Source organism: Herpailurus yagouaroundi, unplaced genomic scaffold (genome assembly GCF_014898765.1).
Source record: "Herpailurus yagouaroundi ecotype Mexico unplaced genomic scaffold, PumYag 139, whole genome shotgun sequence".
NCBI classification, from domain to species: Eukaryota; Metazoa; Chordata; class Mammalia; order Carnivora; family Felidae; genus Herpailurus; species Herpailurus yagouaroundi.
Window position 1 is genome coordinate 3374174 of NW_024412394.1, and position 17520 is coordinate 3391693.

Below are 17520 nucleotides of genomic sequence, written 5' to 3' on the forward strand. Positions count from 1 at the left end.
GCGGCGGCTCCTCGCGGCGCGGTGTGCGCGCGCGCCTCCCGGGCGGGTTCGGGCCCCGAGCGCGAGAGCGCGGCGGGAGCGTCAGGTAAGTGGCGGCGCGGGCACCCGGTAGGGCGAGTGTGGCGGCGGGCAGGGCCCGGACTCTGCCTTTGTGGCGGGGGGAGGGAGGCATCTCCTCGGGCCGCCGCTCGGGCGGACGCCCGCCGAGTCGGACCCCAATTGAAAGGCCGCGGGGGACTGAAATCCCCGGACGAAAAATGTCCGCAAGTGGGTTTCGGGCGCCGGTTTTCGTGCGGAGGATAAAGTCTTACAGTCCGCGGAAGGGGGTGGCACCTTCTCAGGAAACCGCGAGCGCAGCCGTGGGGACAGCTGAAGTGTAACTTGACTGTTTTCTGCAGGCCTGTGGTGCTTTCGTCCCGCCGGCAGAGAAATGACGATAAAGCCCCGAGTGTTTACTGATAACGCGTTTGCAGACGCGTTTTTGTTGGTTGGTGGGTTGGTTTCTGGCAGTGAGTCGAACTCTTTACAAATTAGGTAGTTGGTCGCACTTATCAAACTCTGCCTGAAGCGGAGAGTGCGTTTTGCTCGCACTCCACCCCTGCTTCGGAGTCTTCTCTGCCGCTTGCTTTTCGTTAGTAGCTCTGAGTGCAGAAGCGCCGGGCAGAGCATCTGGGTGATCTTTTCTTTCAAGTGAAACCATGCTCTTTATAGCAGCGACTTCAGGTTTACAAGCCTCGTTCTGCACTAGCAACAAATCTCTTCGATTTTGGACTGTGTGATTCTTAATTGAAAAATTCCTGCGTTGAGCCGGTTTGTTTTTAAACACGAAGCCAGTGAACAAACAAAATGGGATAAACAAGGCCGTGGAGGAACTGGTTAACCAGTTCGTGAAAATGCATTTTCCAGGTCCTTACATTGTGCCCCCGTTAGCTGTTGAGCAACTAGCTGCAGCTGCGTTAGTTAACCTGCGAAACGGAGGGTTTTTTTTTAATGGTCCCCCCAAACAAAGTGGTGTAGTCGAACGTAGAGAATCCGGAGTCCAAAGAACCTCACCCCAATCCCTCTCACCCCCTCATCCCCCAATTCTGGGGCAATAGTTCACTAGTGTAAGTTTGCTCATAAAAATGCCAGTACCACTCCCAGAATTTGGGTTCTAGAGATTTGTGATGGGTCCCTGAAACTGCACTTTAAGCAGGCACCCCCTTCCTTGGTCTGTTATACCACACTTTAAGAAACACCACCTTGGGGCTGCCCTGAGAATTTTTAGAACGGCCCAACTCCCTTACCCCTTTGTTGATTTACTCTCCCTTCCCCTCCCACCAGTCCTAAGCCAAGAAGCCGGCTTCTCCAGAGGGAAACTTAAGAAAAGGTAGTGCTTTCTTGAACTCTGACACCAGGGTAGGAAATGACTTCCATACATATTCTGATACTGCCTTGGTGGGTTAGAGATAGCCAGCGCCTATTAATCTGTGCTTTTTCCTTCTGGGGGCTGCTTCGAGTATCATCAGAATTTAAGCAACACCATTAGGCCACATCTTCTCATCCCAGTCTGACCATTAGAACCAGGGCAGCCAGTGCCATGTAATTCCTGTGGCCTTGAGTCCTCAGAGTTCATGGTACCTAGCAGTACTGGTAGCATTTATGAAGGCTTTCAGGTCAGCTGACCTCTAATTCAGTCATCAGATACCCAGGTAATGCCTGTTTTGTGCAAAGCCCTGGAGGAGGCCACTTGAGCAACAACATCGCAAAGATGGCACACAGTTGCATTGCTCCCTGGAGACGAAAATGAGGACTGAGTAACCTGTGCTCCTGAAAGCTTCTTCTGTTTCTTAGATCCTCCTGAGATCGATACGAAGGGGTGAGGTTAGAGTTAGGTGGTTTGACATTTTTCTGGTTTTGGTGTCTTTTTTTTGGTCTCCTCTCATTAATCTCTTTCTGTTGGCTTACAGAATGTCAGTGTCTTTCCTTCTATAGCCCTGGGCTTCCTGATTACCGTGCCTTCCCTCTGCCCCTGAATCTGACCATGCCTGTCCCTACTTGGCTAACTGGAGTAAAAAGTTTAGGAAAGTTGTTGGAATGCTGAATGACCTCTTGCGGGAAGACCCAGAATCATGGAAATCAGAGGCTTTGAGATCTAAGGAAACCTATTACAAACTTACATAGTGGAGTCCTCATCTTTCAGGTTAAGAATCTGAGCGATGAGGTGGCAGAGGAAAGGACTCCTGGCTCCTAGCTGAGTGTTCTTCCACTGAATCATCTCAAGACAAATGCTTCAAAAATGGAAAAGGTTGAGAGAAATTCAGTTATAAGTAGGTGAAGAAAATGGAAAGACTTCCACATGGCTACAAAAGTAGTGTTTTCTGGAAAAATGGAGATTGAACGAGGATGTGATCTAAACATACAAATCATGAAGAGTGGGAGTACTAAAATAAGGACTCTGAAGCTGGAAATAAGTAGTAAAAGTTCAAATAAAAGCAAAAAGTTCCCTTGTACTCCCCAAAGACATTACAAACTTAGTATTTTTTTTTAAAAATTCAGTTAAGCTTAAGATATTGGTGAAATTTCATTAAATAGTAGATGTTTGAGCAATGTCCAGAATGTTTTGAAGTTGTCACATAACTGTACTGTTGTCCTTATCAAAGTTACTAAATATTCTGTGGGAGACAGAATATAAAACTGATACAATCTGGTTAAATATATTTTCATGAGGGAAATGAGGTTATTGGGGTAGTATATGCATTTCTGGAAGGTAGAAGGAAAGAGGTATGTATGCAAAAAGAGGACCTTTTGATATTTTTGCTTGCAGTCCCCAAGTTAAATATTACTGGATTGTTCTTGTATATTCATGAAAGAATTAGAAGAGCCAGTGCTTAATAATTAGACATTATTATGTGCCAGACACTGTACTAAATGCTTTTACATCCGTTCTTGTATTATCTCCATTTTATAGTCAAGGAATCGAAGATACAAACAGCTTAAGTTTGCCCAGAGTCTGTTCAGACTTAAATCTGCCTGCCTCCAAAGGCATTAAGATTTATGCTCACTTCATTGGGTAGTAGTTAAGAATGTGGTAATTGAAGCCAGGCTTTCCTGGGTTCAAATCCCGGCGCCTTTATTTACTAACTTGTATAAAATACTCCTCAGTTTCTATGTCCCTGAAATAGAGATTGTCATAGGTACCTACCTCAGAGGGTTATTAGGGATGAATTAATTTATGTAAAGAGCTTAGAACTGTGCCTGACACATAGTAAATTCTCAGGAAATAAATGTTGGCTTTGGTTTTGTTTGTTTGTTTGTTTGTTTAATTTTATTTCAAGGTATTCTTTAGATTCAGATTGTGCTTTCTACTCAGGCTTTATGATAAGTATAGATGTAAATTTTATCTCTGTTCTTACTAAAACCAGGGGAACCTTGCTAAAATTTTAGAAAATACTGGGTACAAATAGTGCAAAGATCTGTGACTGGGACCAGAGGGTTTGGTTTCTATTTGTTTCATAGAGAAGGTTGTAAGGATCAGATGAAGTAAATACAAATAAAATTTAAATTGTATATGCTATGCAAATGAGAAATACTGTTATTAAAATTAGAGAGCAAAGTTGCAGTATATTATTGAGATTATTAAAAGAACATTTAACTTCCTTAAAACAGGTAGTGATCTATAGCTCTATATGAAGATCACAGTCTACCATAAAATCATCTAAGATTCCTTCCATGTGTTTGTTCTAAATCTCTTTTTTGGTGGTAGAGCATGAAATAGAATTTTTGCAGTTGTTTCTGTATATAAGTTTGCTAGGACTACCTAAAAAGTACCACAGACTAACTTAACCAACAGAAATTTTTTTCCTACAATTCTGGAGGCTGGAAATCTGAGATCAAGATGTCTGCAGGATTGGTTTCTTCGGAGGCCTCCCTCCCTCCTTGGCTTATAAATGGTTGTTTCTTACTGTGTCTCCTGTGGGCTTCCCTCTGTGTATGTCTCTTCATGTCCTCTTCTTAAAAGTCATACTGAACTAATGACTTCACCCTAATGACTTCATTACCTCTTTAAAATCTTACTTTCCAAACACTCACATTCTGAGGATTTAGGAGTTGGGACTTCAACATCAGAATTTTGAGGGGAACACATTTTTTAGCTCATAACAGTCTGTTTAGAGAATTATATGCCAGGTAATCACACTGCTCCATTGCCCTCATTGTTGAGCACCCAGTGCCCCGGGGCTGAAGCAACATCCTTTATCCTGTGCCTGCCTACCTATCCTACCTTCCACCCGTTACTTAGAACCATGCTTGCAGTTGAGTACCCTAAGAAACACATGCCTCTGCATGAAATCATTGCATTTGGATTTAAAGCAAATTATTGTCATCCTGTCAAATAATCTGCTTAAGAAACTATTCCACATATTTTAACCTAATAAATTCCTTATTTGTTTCGTAAGCATATTTGTTCTTTCATCTAAATTGAAAAATTTCAAAATCTCTTATGTAGTAATATTTTCTTTCTCTTAAACTGTCTTAAGCTTAAAAAAAAAAAAAGTTCTGGGGCGCCTGGGTGGCTCAGTCAGTTAAGCGTCCGACTTCAACTCAGGTCACGATCTCTCGGTCTGTGAGTTCGAGCCCCGCGTCAGGCTCTGGGCTGATGGCTCGGAGCCTGGAGCCTGCTTCCGATTCTGTGTCTCCCTCTCTCTCTGCCCCTCCCCCATTCGTGCTCTGTCTCAAAAATAAATAAACGTTAAAAAAAACATTTTCTTGAAGAGTTCCCTGTTTTTGCAGAGAATGTTTTCCTTTTTTCCCATTTTAAAAGTAATAACACTTATCTTAGAGACTCAGGAGTATTCAATAAAATACAATTTAAAAACACATATGATGAGCCTACAATTAAGGGAGAATAATTAATATGTTCAGTCTTTTTTCCATGAATATATTTATTCTAACCTGCCTTTTTTAAACCTAATAAATCATACTGTTTACTGCTGTTTTAGTTATTAATCTAAAACATTTCTTATTAGTCTTTAATGTGGTAAATTATATTTTTATATTAATTTTAGAATGTTAAGCCAACCTTATAATGTATTATCCCTTTTTATGTATCTGGATTTGATTGTTTTTAATAATGTTCAGGATTTTTGTGCTTATGTTTATAAGAGAAAATAACCTCAGAAGATGAATTGGAAAATATTCTTCCTTTTTCTGTTCTCAGGAAGAGTTTGTAGAAGATTATTGTAGTTTCTTCCTTAAAGATGTGGAAGAATTTGCTAGTCAGGCCATTTGGTCCTAGAGTTTTCTTTATGGAAAGGTTCTAGTTATGGATTATGGTTCTCTGTGTGTATACATGACAATAATATATGCCATCTATATATAAATACACATATATGTTAAGATAGTTATCATGGAGTTGGCCTATAGGATTGTGGCCGTCAGGAAGGGCAGGTTGGAATTCTGAACTGTTGAGGCTGCAATCCACAGTTGAATTTCTTCTTTCTCAGAGAACCTTAGTTCTGCTCTTACAGCCTTGCAGTTGACTGGATCAGGCCCACTCAGATTATCTAGGATAATCTTCCTTAATTAAAGTGATTATAGACTTTAATCACATCTGCCACATACTTTCACAGTAATACCTAGATTAGTGTCTCATTGACCTAGGACTGTAGGCTAAGCAAGTTTACATATGAAACTGACCATCACAGCTTCTCTCCCGTCTAGTCTTGGCTCCCTTACTAGTTGTTTGATGCCTTCAAGCAGTTGTTTTTTCTGCTTTACCCATTTTTCTGAAGGGTGTATTATTCCAGGGGATAGGACTAAAACTAAGCATGGAAGACATGGTGGGTGTGGGGAGGAAAGCAGACTTTGGTTCAACCCAAGAAGAAGAAAAATGTTTCCCCAAGGATTGCTTTCCAGCTTTTGAGTGAGCAAACCAAGAGACTTTTTATTTTTGGATATTTTTAGTTAGGTTACACTGAACCGGTAGAAGTGTTTTTTAGTCCTAGGTGATTGGGATCCAGATTTTTTGAGATTCATGATTGGTAAAATTATGGGGGAAGAGATTGGAAGCCCATTTAAAAAGAAATCTGGCCATCATTTTCTGTCACCATTCTTTCATAAAAGAAAAAGCATTTAATATCAAAAAAGAATTACAGGTGTAACTTAGGTACAAAGGATAGTCCTTCTCAAGAAAACATAACACTAACATATACTGTAATCCTTCACATTTCGATATTTTTGAAATCCTGATGTATATTAAAGTCACATATGTATCTAATATGCTAGTGTTTCTTTTTCCTAAAAAGCTATTAGCAGATTGATGATGTCTCGGTCAGTGTCAAGTGTCTTTGAACTGGAGTAATTTGTGTGTGTGTGTGTGTGTGTGTGTGTGTTGCACTGTTATAATTTCTGCTAAGTATTCAGTGAAAACTTTGACACTAATTGGTACTGGGCCTTGAACCATCTTCTCACACAATGATTTTGGATTGTCTCCAGAGTTTTCAACATGATCTATAGCTACAGTACTGATCCATGGGTCTGTCCCCAAGACCTTCATATACACACTTTCTTGCCATACACACACTTAGCTTTTTCCTGTAAAAATGGCCTACTCTGTTGACTAATACATCTTTAAATTTTTTAATTGCACTGGCTTGTACTGTTCTTTTCAAGACCTTATTGCTAATAGCATATTGCTTTGATATTTCCTGGAAGTTTGTATAAGTAATCTTTAACAGCTTGTGTATCTCTTCCTTTATAGGATTTTAGGTTTTTAGCAAGCAGAAGAGTGTCCTGGACATTAGGGAACTCACCCCAGAGATTCTATAATATGTTGACTGGCTTTTTCTTAGGAGTCATAGACTTTGCCTGATCTGTTATGTGCCATGGATTGTTCTTAGCATAAAGGTGTCACTAGCATGACCATAACTCGTTGAATCCAATCAAAAGATGGAAACACCGTGTGTAGAAATGACAGAATTTCATTTATCCATTTTTTAGGTAATATAGAAGTCCTCTCCTAGCAACTATTTAAACAGAAAAGGTGCTAGATATGCCCATTATTGGCACAGAAAGGTTGTATGCGAAAGCCGTAGATCTTGGGCTTGGAATTACATTTCTACACCTATACAGTTTACGTAGAAATCGTGAAGTAAATCAGCCCCATAAGCAGAGGTAACATAACATGATGGTAACAGTAGACTGTGAAGCCAGAAGCCTGGGTTTGAAGCCTGGCTCCACTGTTTATTAGCTGTGTGACTGTGAGAACTTTCCTTAGCCTCTTTCTTCCTCAGTTTCCTCACCTATAAAATGAGGGTAATAATGGCACCTACTTCATAAAGTTCTGTGACTATTAAATAACATTTATAAAGGACTTAGAACCATATGTGATACGAGATATGTGTGAATAAAGTTTATGGCCATCTGTACTTAAGATGTAGGGCTTGTAGTAATTTGACATATTGAACAACCTCAGCTGATTAATTTGTGATCCTAATGTAAAATGTGTTCTTGAGTAATTAGGTTTTAGATTCAATTATTTAAGGATGTAAGAAAACTTTGCTGTTTGAAAAGAGTGTTGAAATATTTAAGAACTTCTTGAGATACACTAGAATTCATCAGTTTCACTTTTTAGATTTACCAGTTTTTTCATTACTTGAAGATTTGCTTGGTAAGCAATCAAAGTGCTAGAACAAAAAAAGAAAATACGTTAAGATTGTAGATATAGTTTGAAATCTTTGATGGAAACACAAAACTTAGGATAGTGGTTATAGGGGATTCAACTGTATTGTCATATTTTGTATTTTAAACTGGGTGGTAAGTATAGATTTTTTATTATATTGTTTAAATCTTTTTGTTTCCAGTATAGTAGTTTTTTTAACTTGATAAATTTGTAACAGAAAGTAAGGGCAGTCTTAGTTACAAGTTGAACACAAGGTGTTAAGTCTTAATTTAAATCCAAGTAACTATAATATAGCCTCTTTGTGCATAAAACCTGTTCTTGGACGTAAGGTATATTGACAAAAAGGTACTGAGGGCAGTAAATTGGGGGTGTCAGGTAGAAAAGACAGGAAAATCTGTCCAAGCAATTATGATCTTGTCACTACTGTCGTTGTGCTTTTATCTGCCTGCCTGTTAGCCTGGCCTCAGCAGTTCATAGGGGAGAAGGAAAGAAAAGGGAAGGAATCAGCTCCAGCCTTTCCATGGAATTGGCATGTCCTCTTCTCTCCTGCATCTCTTCTCTCATTGTGGCTTTCTTCCAAGATAGAAGAAATGAGGAACAGAAGTGGTTCTGCCAATAGACGTCTTTGAATTTTATGTCTTCTCCAACTTGTGCGGTTTTTTGCCTTAAATTCTATTTTGTAGGCTATTAGTACAGCTTCACCAGCTCTCTTTTGGGTATGTCTCTCTTTCCATCCTTTGCCCATTTTTCTGTTGGGTTAGTTTCATGCATTTTTATAACCCCTCATTGAATATTGTGATAATTCTGTGTAGTATGTTGCAAATACAATTTTTCAAATCAATTTTTTATAGGATCTCTTGCCATACAAAAGTTTTTAGTTTTTTGTTTTTGGGAGGGGGGTTGTAATCACATGTGTCTTTCTCTTCTTTTTTAGCTTTGGGTTTTTGGTCCTGATTATAAAGGCCTCTCTACCCCTTTACTCTCTATTGTAAGTCTCCTAGAATATTCTTCAAAAAGAATATTGTTGTGCTTCAGTCTCTCGTCCATGAAATGAAAGATTATACTAAATCATTTGTTCCCAAACATAGCTAGTCTACAGGATCACCTGAGGAGCTTGTTAAAAATTCATTCTCAGATCCTACCCTAGACTTACTGAATCAGAATCTCTGGGGAATGGGGCCCAAGAATATGTTTTTAACAGTTTCTTCTGTGTAACTCTGATTATCAGTTAGACCTGAGAACCACTGGACAATATAATCACTTAGGTCTCTTATTCCAGAAATGCCACTTTTCTGTATTGTATAACTCTCGTGTTTTGATTTTTCTCAACTAGATTGTAAGCTCTTTGTATGAAGGGAGGACTATGTCTTAAGTACTACCCTTCTTGACAATAACCTATTGAGATCCTGTTATTTCACACTTAGACAATTCCAATAGCCTCTTCTTTTAACTATTCTAGTCCATCTGTGGCTGTATTTATCTTGAAGCATTTATCTTCAAACATATTGAACATGAGCCTTCCATAAGTAAAAACTTTGGCTACAAGACAAAATTCTATTTTACTTTATAATTCAAGGCCCCCATAAGTTGGCTCCATCTTGTTTTTCAGCTTCCCCAGGGCCAGTATGTATATAGTCATCTAAGTTGTGCGTTGTATAGCTTCTTAGATGATGGTATACATGGGGTTCCCTGGAGTTGTATGATATGATGGTGAACCTGATTTCCCCACCCTTTCACATTAACCCTTCACTCTAGCCTGATTAGTCTCCCACCCACCCCATTTTATGTAGTAATAAAGCCTTGTTCACTTTTACTTTCCTGCCTGTTCTGTGCCATCTGCACTATCTGGCCTGCCCTTTCCTCTTTTCTCTACCAAAGTTCTACATATTAACATCTGCAGAGTGGAGTGTTACATAGTAATAAAAAGAATGAGGATGGTTTGTAATCACTCCTTTGGAGTGAATTCCAGGATATATTGTTAAGTAAAAATAGCAAAGGACAGGATTGGCTATGGTGTTCCATCTTTTGTATAAGAAAAAGAGGAATTAAGAATTTATATGTATATACACATTTTATCCTAATTTCTTCAAAGAGAAACATGAAGGATAAACAGAAATTAATAAAACTGGTTATCTGTAGGGAACAGATGGGGAAAGATTGGAGGGAAAAGGGAAGGGAAAAACACTTCTCTCAGCATTCCTTTCTTGTAACACTGTGACTTAAACCATGTAAATGTTTTACATAGTAAGTGTAGAGAGAAATAAACCTAACCTATAGGACATACAGAGAAAAAATAACTTGAACATATCATACTGATAATACATCAGGCAAGAATCATCAGTAGATTGCCAAAAGGACAAAAAGAACTGCCCCCCAGTAGACTTAAAACTTAGTATGTTTATCATGAGTAATAATATTGATATTATAATTTTGAAACTAGTTTGTGAACCAAGATTTTCATTGTAAGGGAAAAGATGCTAATATAAAGAAAAACTATAGTGTTGAATTTGAGTTGAAAGTATCAGTGTAAATTCTTGCTTGTTTAAAAAAACCAAAAAAGTCCCCAGCTTTATCTACTGAAATGGCCTAGAAGCAGTGACAACCCAGTAGCTGTGAGGACAGTTAGTGCTCAGATCCTGATTTATAAATGCCAGTGCCCACTAAAAGGAACAAAGGCTCCTGGCAAAGTGGCTGATTCCAGGTCTGGGGCAGAGACGGTAAAAGGTGCGCTTGGAGAAATCTTATGCCAGAAGTAGCCTCAAAAGCAAATAGAATTGTGTTAAAATGACAGACAGTGGCTTGAAGAGAACCCCATTAGCCATATTTGGGACACTTTAACCCAAAAATTGGGGACAATTTAAAAAAAATCATGGTAATGGATTATTATACTAGATTAAAACAAATCTTTGAGTTCATAATGATACTTAAAAGGGAGAACTAAAGGAAAAGTGTAGACATAGTTGTACTTCATGGAAGGCTGCTATACAGTAGATGTAGGAGGAACAACACAGTTAGCCCTCATTTTGTAGTCCCAAATATAATAACTGACTCAGGCAAGAATCATCAGTAGATTGCCAAAACCACTGGGTGAAAGGTTATTGGGAGATAGAGTATTACATCTCTCTTTACAGCGGGGAGAGATCTATAGTCACCATTTAACCAAGTGGCCCAGCTTTTCCCCATAGTAGGGTATGGTGGCATTATGTCTCTAATGTGGTGGCATTTGGAAGGATACAGCTGCCATCTATGTAGTATTCTTGTTTAGACACATAGGAGAAAATTTTTTACTTGTGTGGAAACAGTGAGATCCAGGATGTTGGAACTGACCTAGTCTCTTTTAAAATGTAAATTTCATTTTAAAAAAAGATGGAGGGAGGGACTATACGAGATTAAAAATTTTGGAACAACTAGGGGCACATGGGTGGCTCAGTTGGTTAAGCTTCTGCACGGCTCAGGTCATGATTTCACAGTCCATGGGTTTGAGCCCCGTGTTGGGCTCTGTGCTGACAGCTCAGAGCCTGGGGCCTGCTTAGGATTCTTGCTCGCTCTCTCTCTCTCTCTCTCTCAAAAATAAATAAAACATTAAAAAAAAAATGCAAGAAACAAGCCTTAATTATGGATCCCCAGAAAAGTCTATAAAAGAAAATATGAAACCAAATTAGTAAATTTGATTATGGATTATGTGTTGAGATTATGGAATTGTCCATTTTCTTAGATGTGAAGATGGTACTGTTGTGTTTTGTAGGGGAATGTTGTAATTCTTAGACTGTGCATACTGAAGTATTAGGGATGAAGTGTGATATCTGTAATTCTCAGGTGATTTGGAAAATCTGTGGAGGGGGAAGGAATGCAAAGTGCACCCCAATGAGGCAGGATGATCATTGGTAAATCTGAGGGGTATACACCTGTGTACTGATTGTAATGATTTTTCTATTTTCCTGAAGATTTGAAGTGTCCAAAAACTGGGGAAAAAATCTCTTCAGAGCCCTGTGTAGATTTTGTCGGATGAAGACTTCCTTTCCCCAAGCACACCAGCTAGAGGTGATTTTCTCATATGAATTTTTATGCCTTTTATGATCCCTAAACCTAAATGCATATGACAGCTGCCTAAGTTGACTTTTTAGAAAAAATTACGAACTGCTGGACCCCACAATGAGCCTATGTTAATATACTCTGGGAAGATAGGCCTGACAATCAAACCAAGGGTTAGAACCGCTTATTCTGTATGTATTAGTTAAATTTATTTATCTTTTTCACATATTCCCACCTAACCAGCATGGGAGCTTAGGATCAGCCCTGAAGGTGTCCCACAGTTCTTTGCCCCTTTTTGCTGGCACAGTGTTATGTGTGTTCCACACAGTAGATGTTTGGTAAATACATGCTGACTATATATGTTCGCTAATTTGTTGACAGTCTGAAGAGGTTACCAGAAACTTCTCTAAATTCTGAGAGATTAAAATAACCTAGCTTGGGGCGCCTGGGTGGCGCAGTCGGTTAAGCGTCTGACTTCAGCCAGGTCACGATCTCGCGGTCCGTGAGTTCGAGCCCCGCGTCAGGCTCTGGGCTGATGGCTCGGAGCCTGGAGCCTGTTTCCGATTCTGTGTCTCCCTCTCTCTCTGCCCCTCCCCCGTTCATGCTCTGTCTCTCTCTGTCCCAAAAATAAATAAACGTTGAAAAATAAATAAATAAATAAATAAATAAATAAATAAATAAATAAATAAAATAAAATAGCCTAGCTGATAAAAGTGCTTAGTCAATTCAAAAGATTCATTTGAAAGCTGTCTAGGTTTTAGTTATAAAATTACAGGTTTGGTTTACAAAAATAACATGTCTGTTATCGGTAAATATTTGAAATTAAGAGTTACCAGTGGAATCATAAATGAATTTCATTACCTCTGCAAACAGACATATTCAGAATCCAGTACTTAACAAAAAAATATGGATACACAGATAAATAAAGGGGTTGTTAGTATTGGAATTGAGATGAGGGATAATGTGGTATCTAGGTAATAATGCAAGAAAGGAGAAACAAGCAGAGATTAAAACTTTTATGAGTATGATTTTTATAAACTTGAAGCTAGGTTTGAATATATGAATAATAGTAACAGCTAACAATTTTTCAGTGTTTACCGTACATATGCCACAGATCGTACTTGATCTGAAGTATTTGTGATCCCTAAAATAGCTCTTCCAAATAGATGGTATTATTAATTTACAGATGAGAAAATGGAATCTCAGAGAAGTTAGTCATGTGCCCAGATTCACGTAGCTAATAAGTGGTGGAATCACCAACCAAACTATTTAGTCTAGCTTCAAAGCACTTGCTGGCAAATACAGGAGAGGCAGGATAGGGTATGGTTAAATATAGCTTCCCTTAATTTGAGACTTTGTGAAGAAATGGTATGGTAAATGGGAAAACATTTTATAGCATCAGTTCTTTGAAAAGAAATCTAAACAAGGGGCGCCTGGGTGGCTCAGTCAGTTGAGCGTCCGACTTCGGCTCAAGTCATGATCTCGCAATCTGTGAGTTCGAGCCCCATGTCGGGCTCTGTGCTGACAGCTCAGAGCCTGGAGCCTGCTTCAGATTCTGTGTCTCCCTCCCTCTTTGCCCCTCCCCTGCTCATGCTCGCTCTCTCTCTGTCAAAAATAAACAAACATTAAAAAAAAATTAAAAAAGAAATCTAAACAAGATAAAGCAGTTAGGGGAGAAGGGTTGATGTTTACTAGGGGTTAAACAGTTGCATAGGCTCATAGGGAGAGTATATAAGAAGGGCATGTACTGACCAGTATTCAAGAAGTACAGTATCATAAATTCTTTTTCTGCACAGAAGCAGTCTTCTGGTGTAGCTGCAATATTAACCTAGACTGCATAATCTATCTTTAATCCATATAATGTATTTGTATGTGTTAAAATAGCTGAAGTAAACTTAGGTTTTACTTTTATTTTAAAAAAAATTTTTTTTTCAACGTTTTTTATTTATTTTTGGGACAGAGAGAGACAGAGCATGAATGGGGGAGGGGCAGAGAGAGAGGGAGACACAGAATCGGAAGCAGGCTCCAGGCTCTGAGCCATCAGCCCAGAGCCCGACGCGGGGCTCGAACTCCCGGACCGCGAGATCGTGACCTGGCTGAAGTCGGACGCTTAACCGACTGCGCCACCCAGGCGCCCCGGTTTTACTTTTAAATTAAAAATTTGATTAAACATTGTCTCAACAATAAACAGCAAAATTAGTATTAATAGTTTCAGTTATCCATACATTTTTAATATTTCATTGGAATGAGTTATGGCAGTTATCTTTTTAGGTAAAGCAAATTTTTACTTCCTATAAAAAAAGAACAAACAGGGGCACCTGGCTGGCTCAGTTGGTGGAGCATGCAACTCTTGATCTCAGGGTTGTGGGTTCGAGTCCCACGTTGGGTGTAGAGATTGCTTAAAAAATGAAATCTTTAGGGGCACCTGGGTGGTTCAGTTGGCTAAGCATCTGACTCTTGATTTAGGCTCAGGTCATGATTTCATAGTTCGTGGGTTTGAGCCCCATTTCGGACTCTGCCCTGACAGCAGAACCTGCTTGGGATTCTCTCTCCCTCTCTGTCTGCCCCTCCCCTGCTTGCTCTTTCTCTCTCAAAAATAAGTAAATAAACGTTTAAAAAATACTAAAATAAAATCTTTTAAAAAAAGGAACAAAGCTACATTCTGGGTAACAAACTAGTACAGAGAATCTGTGTACAACCTCTATCCATTAAATGTAATGTTCTAGGACTCTTATCACAGTAATTCTAAATTAATAAAATATATTACTCATTGAAGAAAAAACATAAATAGTTAAGACATAATTTTAAAAGTCAGAAGAAAACATTTCCCTGTTGACAAGTTAGAAATATCATTTTAGAACTTCCAGATAAGTGACATAGAAAAATGATGGCAAGATTGTTAAACTGAAATTATACATGACATTGGCACAGAAATAGATGAATCAGTGGAACAGAGTGTAAAAACCAGGTCAAGCATTTATCATATGTCAGTATTTGATGAAGGTGACCTCTCAAATCAGTATGGAAAAAATGGACTCTTCAGAATACATTAACACAGTTAATTGGTTAACCATTTGAATTTCGGTAGATCCCTATCCCATGCTATATACAAAACAGATTCTATATGGGTTAAAGATTATAAAAAAAAGAAACAATAAAACAAAATCAGTTGAGTGAAATTTGGTATAACCATGTAACAGAATAGTATGTACCATTGAAAATGATGTAAGAGTGTGATTATTGACCTACAGCCAAAATCATGTTATGTTGAGAAATGCAGCATAGTATTTACAGAATTTCAAATTGTGAAAAATAAAAAAATATTTATGTGTTTATGCATAGGAAAGTCTGGAAGAAGAATTATGGGTGATTTTTGTCTTTTCGGTATTTTCTGCCAGGAACAATAAACCTGTACTACCTGCGTGCAAGATTATTCTTTGTTTTTTAAAATTCTGCAGGACTAAAAAAGCTAAAGAAAAGACAGTTTGACGATAGAAGAGGAGGATGTGGTATCTTCCTGAGGAGAAAAATGGAAAGACACAGAAGGTCAAGTGCAAATGAAGTTAGGCAACTGAGGCAAAAAATAGTTTGTAGAATTCCAGAAACAGTACACGGTGTGATTTCACTGAGTCAAAATGACAAAAGTAACTGAAATCAGTAGAATCATACAATAAAACATAGTAAGTATATTCAAAAGTGGAGGATGAGCATGATGAGCTTAGAGAGCTAAATAAATGCTAACTAAGCAGTTGTTCAAGGGAGATTTACACCAATCTCCGCGTTTATCACTTGTCTTTTGTATAGTGCTTCGTGATTTTTGAGAGCTTTTCCATGATCCTATTTGAGAAAGGTTTGTCTAGCTTCGTAATGGCAGATACCATCCTCTGTTTTTATGGATGAAAACAATGAAGCTTATAGAATGTTTTGGTGACATGGCTAGTGAATAATGAAGCCAAAGTCAGAACCTGCTTTGCTTATCTTGTGGGTGGTCTTGTGCGATTATACCTTATTCTCTCACAGACGTCCAGGGAAATGAGAGCAAGTCATGGGAAATATCCAGCGATTCTAGTCAAGCCTGAAAAACTGGATGTGAATAGGTCATGGCTATTACCTAATACCTACCCAGCAGGGTTGTCTTTCCCCACCCACTCAAAACTTTTAAGGCTTTCAAAGGTGAAATTTTAGAAGTATCTGATGAAAGTTTTAAGTGAACTATGATAGCTCATTTTAATGTAATTTTATCAGATTAGCAAAGATGAAGAAAACTGAAACGCTGTTAGCAAGGGTTCTAGAGAATGGATGCTCCATGCTGCTGGAAAGAGTTTAAACTGGTATATTTATAGAGGACAGTCTGGCAGTACCTATCAAAACTTAAAAATTATTTACCTTTTTCCATATCTGTTTTACTTCTAGGAGTTTATTCCAAGAATATAGTGGGGAGATGCCCAGAGTTAACATGTGCAAAGAGTTCACAGCTTTGTTGATTTTTAAAGTATTGCTGTCTTTCTATATTGGCTGAAATTTTTTCAGTGAGTACTTAATGGCCTTTATAAGTAGTGAAGTACTAACAATGCTATTTCATGGAAGAATATAACCATTCTATTACAGGATTCTTACATTACTACCACAACTCCTACACGTTAAGAACAGCAGCTATGACCCTGGATATTACTGACTTTCTCTTTCATTTGTGACAAACAATAGTTCTATAATCAGTAATGGATGAAAGGCAAGATGGTTTGGGGGAAGCAGTGTGATTGGATGGAAAGAATATGGGAATCCAACAACCTAAGTTTAGAATCTACCTTTGCCCCTTAGCTAGAGTTAGGATTTGGGGCAAATTGGCTAACCTCTCTGGAACTTGATTCCCATCCCCACCCCCAGTTTGAGTGAGGATAATTAAAGCATCTCTCCTGGGGTTGTTTCTGTACCAAATAAGATTAGGTTTGTAAAATTTCTTTGTAGACTCCCTGATTTGGGAATAAAACAATAATCAACATTTATTGAATGTTACGTGCCAGGCATTGTACTAAGTGCTGATTTACTCCTTATATCAACCCGGTGTGGTTAACAGTTACTTCCTTTTTGTCAAGTGAGGAAATTGAGACTCAGATTTAGGAACCTGCACAGGGCCACAGTTATAAAAAGTAGAGCATAATGGAAGATCACACTTGGAGAGAAATGTACCAAGAGATCTCTAAGAAGTTATTCATGCCTCACCAGTCTGCCAGAGTTCAAGGAGGTACATACATGTGAAGGGAGGACCCAGTGGAAATAATTTACTAACAGGGGTCTCTTTCTTTGCTCATGTAAACAGCTAAATTCTTATGGGTTGAGAAACAATGTAGGAAACTCTGATATTTAGAATGTTAAGAATAGAGTTTATATGGGCTTGAGACTGGAATAGTCTTATTCAGTATTCTTAGAAATAATCTGGAAAAAGGAAAACCAGAATTCCTTAAATAGAAGACTGAATTTCTTCTGAGATTGGAACATTAGGGTCATACTTGCAAAGGGGGTGAATAGAACATGACAGAAAAGCTTCAATAGAAGTTGTTTAAAATATATATATACCCAGAGGGGCATCTGGGTGGCTCGGTCGGTTAAGTGTCCGACTCTTGATTTCAGCTCAGGTCATGATCTCGCAGTTTATGAGTTCAGGCCCGCATCCAGCTCGGCACTGACAGTGCAGAGCCTTCTTGGGATTCTCTCTCTTCCTCTCCTCTGTGCCCTTCTCCGTGCGTGTGCGCGTGCTCTCTCTCTCAAAATAAATACAAACTTTGGGGAAAAAAATATACATCCAGAGTACATTCCGAAAATGGTAACCT

At 38.6% G+C, this 17520-nt stretch overlaps 1 protein-coding gene across 1 annotated transcript in view; it reads left to right on the top strand.

Moving 5' to 3' along the window:
- The first annotated feature begins 6 nt into the window (after window positions 1-6).
- KCTD20 (potassium channel tetramerization domain containing 20) overlaps window positions 7-17520 on the top strand; it is a 35804-nt gene continuing 18290 nt past the window's right edge. Inside the window, exon 1 of the mRNA XM_040473340.1 lies at window positions 7-85. The gene's annotated coding sequence lies outside the window, so the exon portion shown is untranslated. The remainder of the gene's footprint in view (window positions 86-17520) is intronic.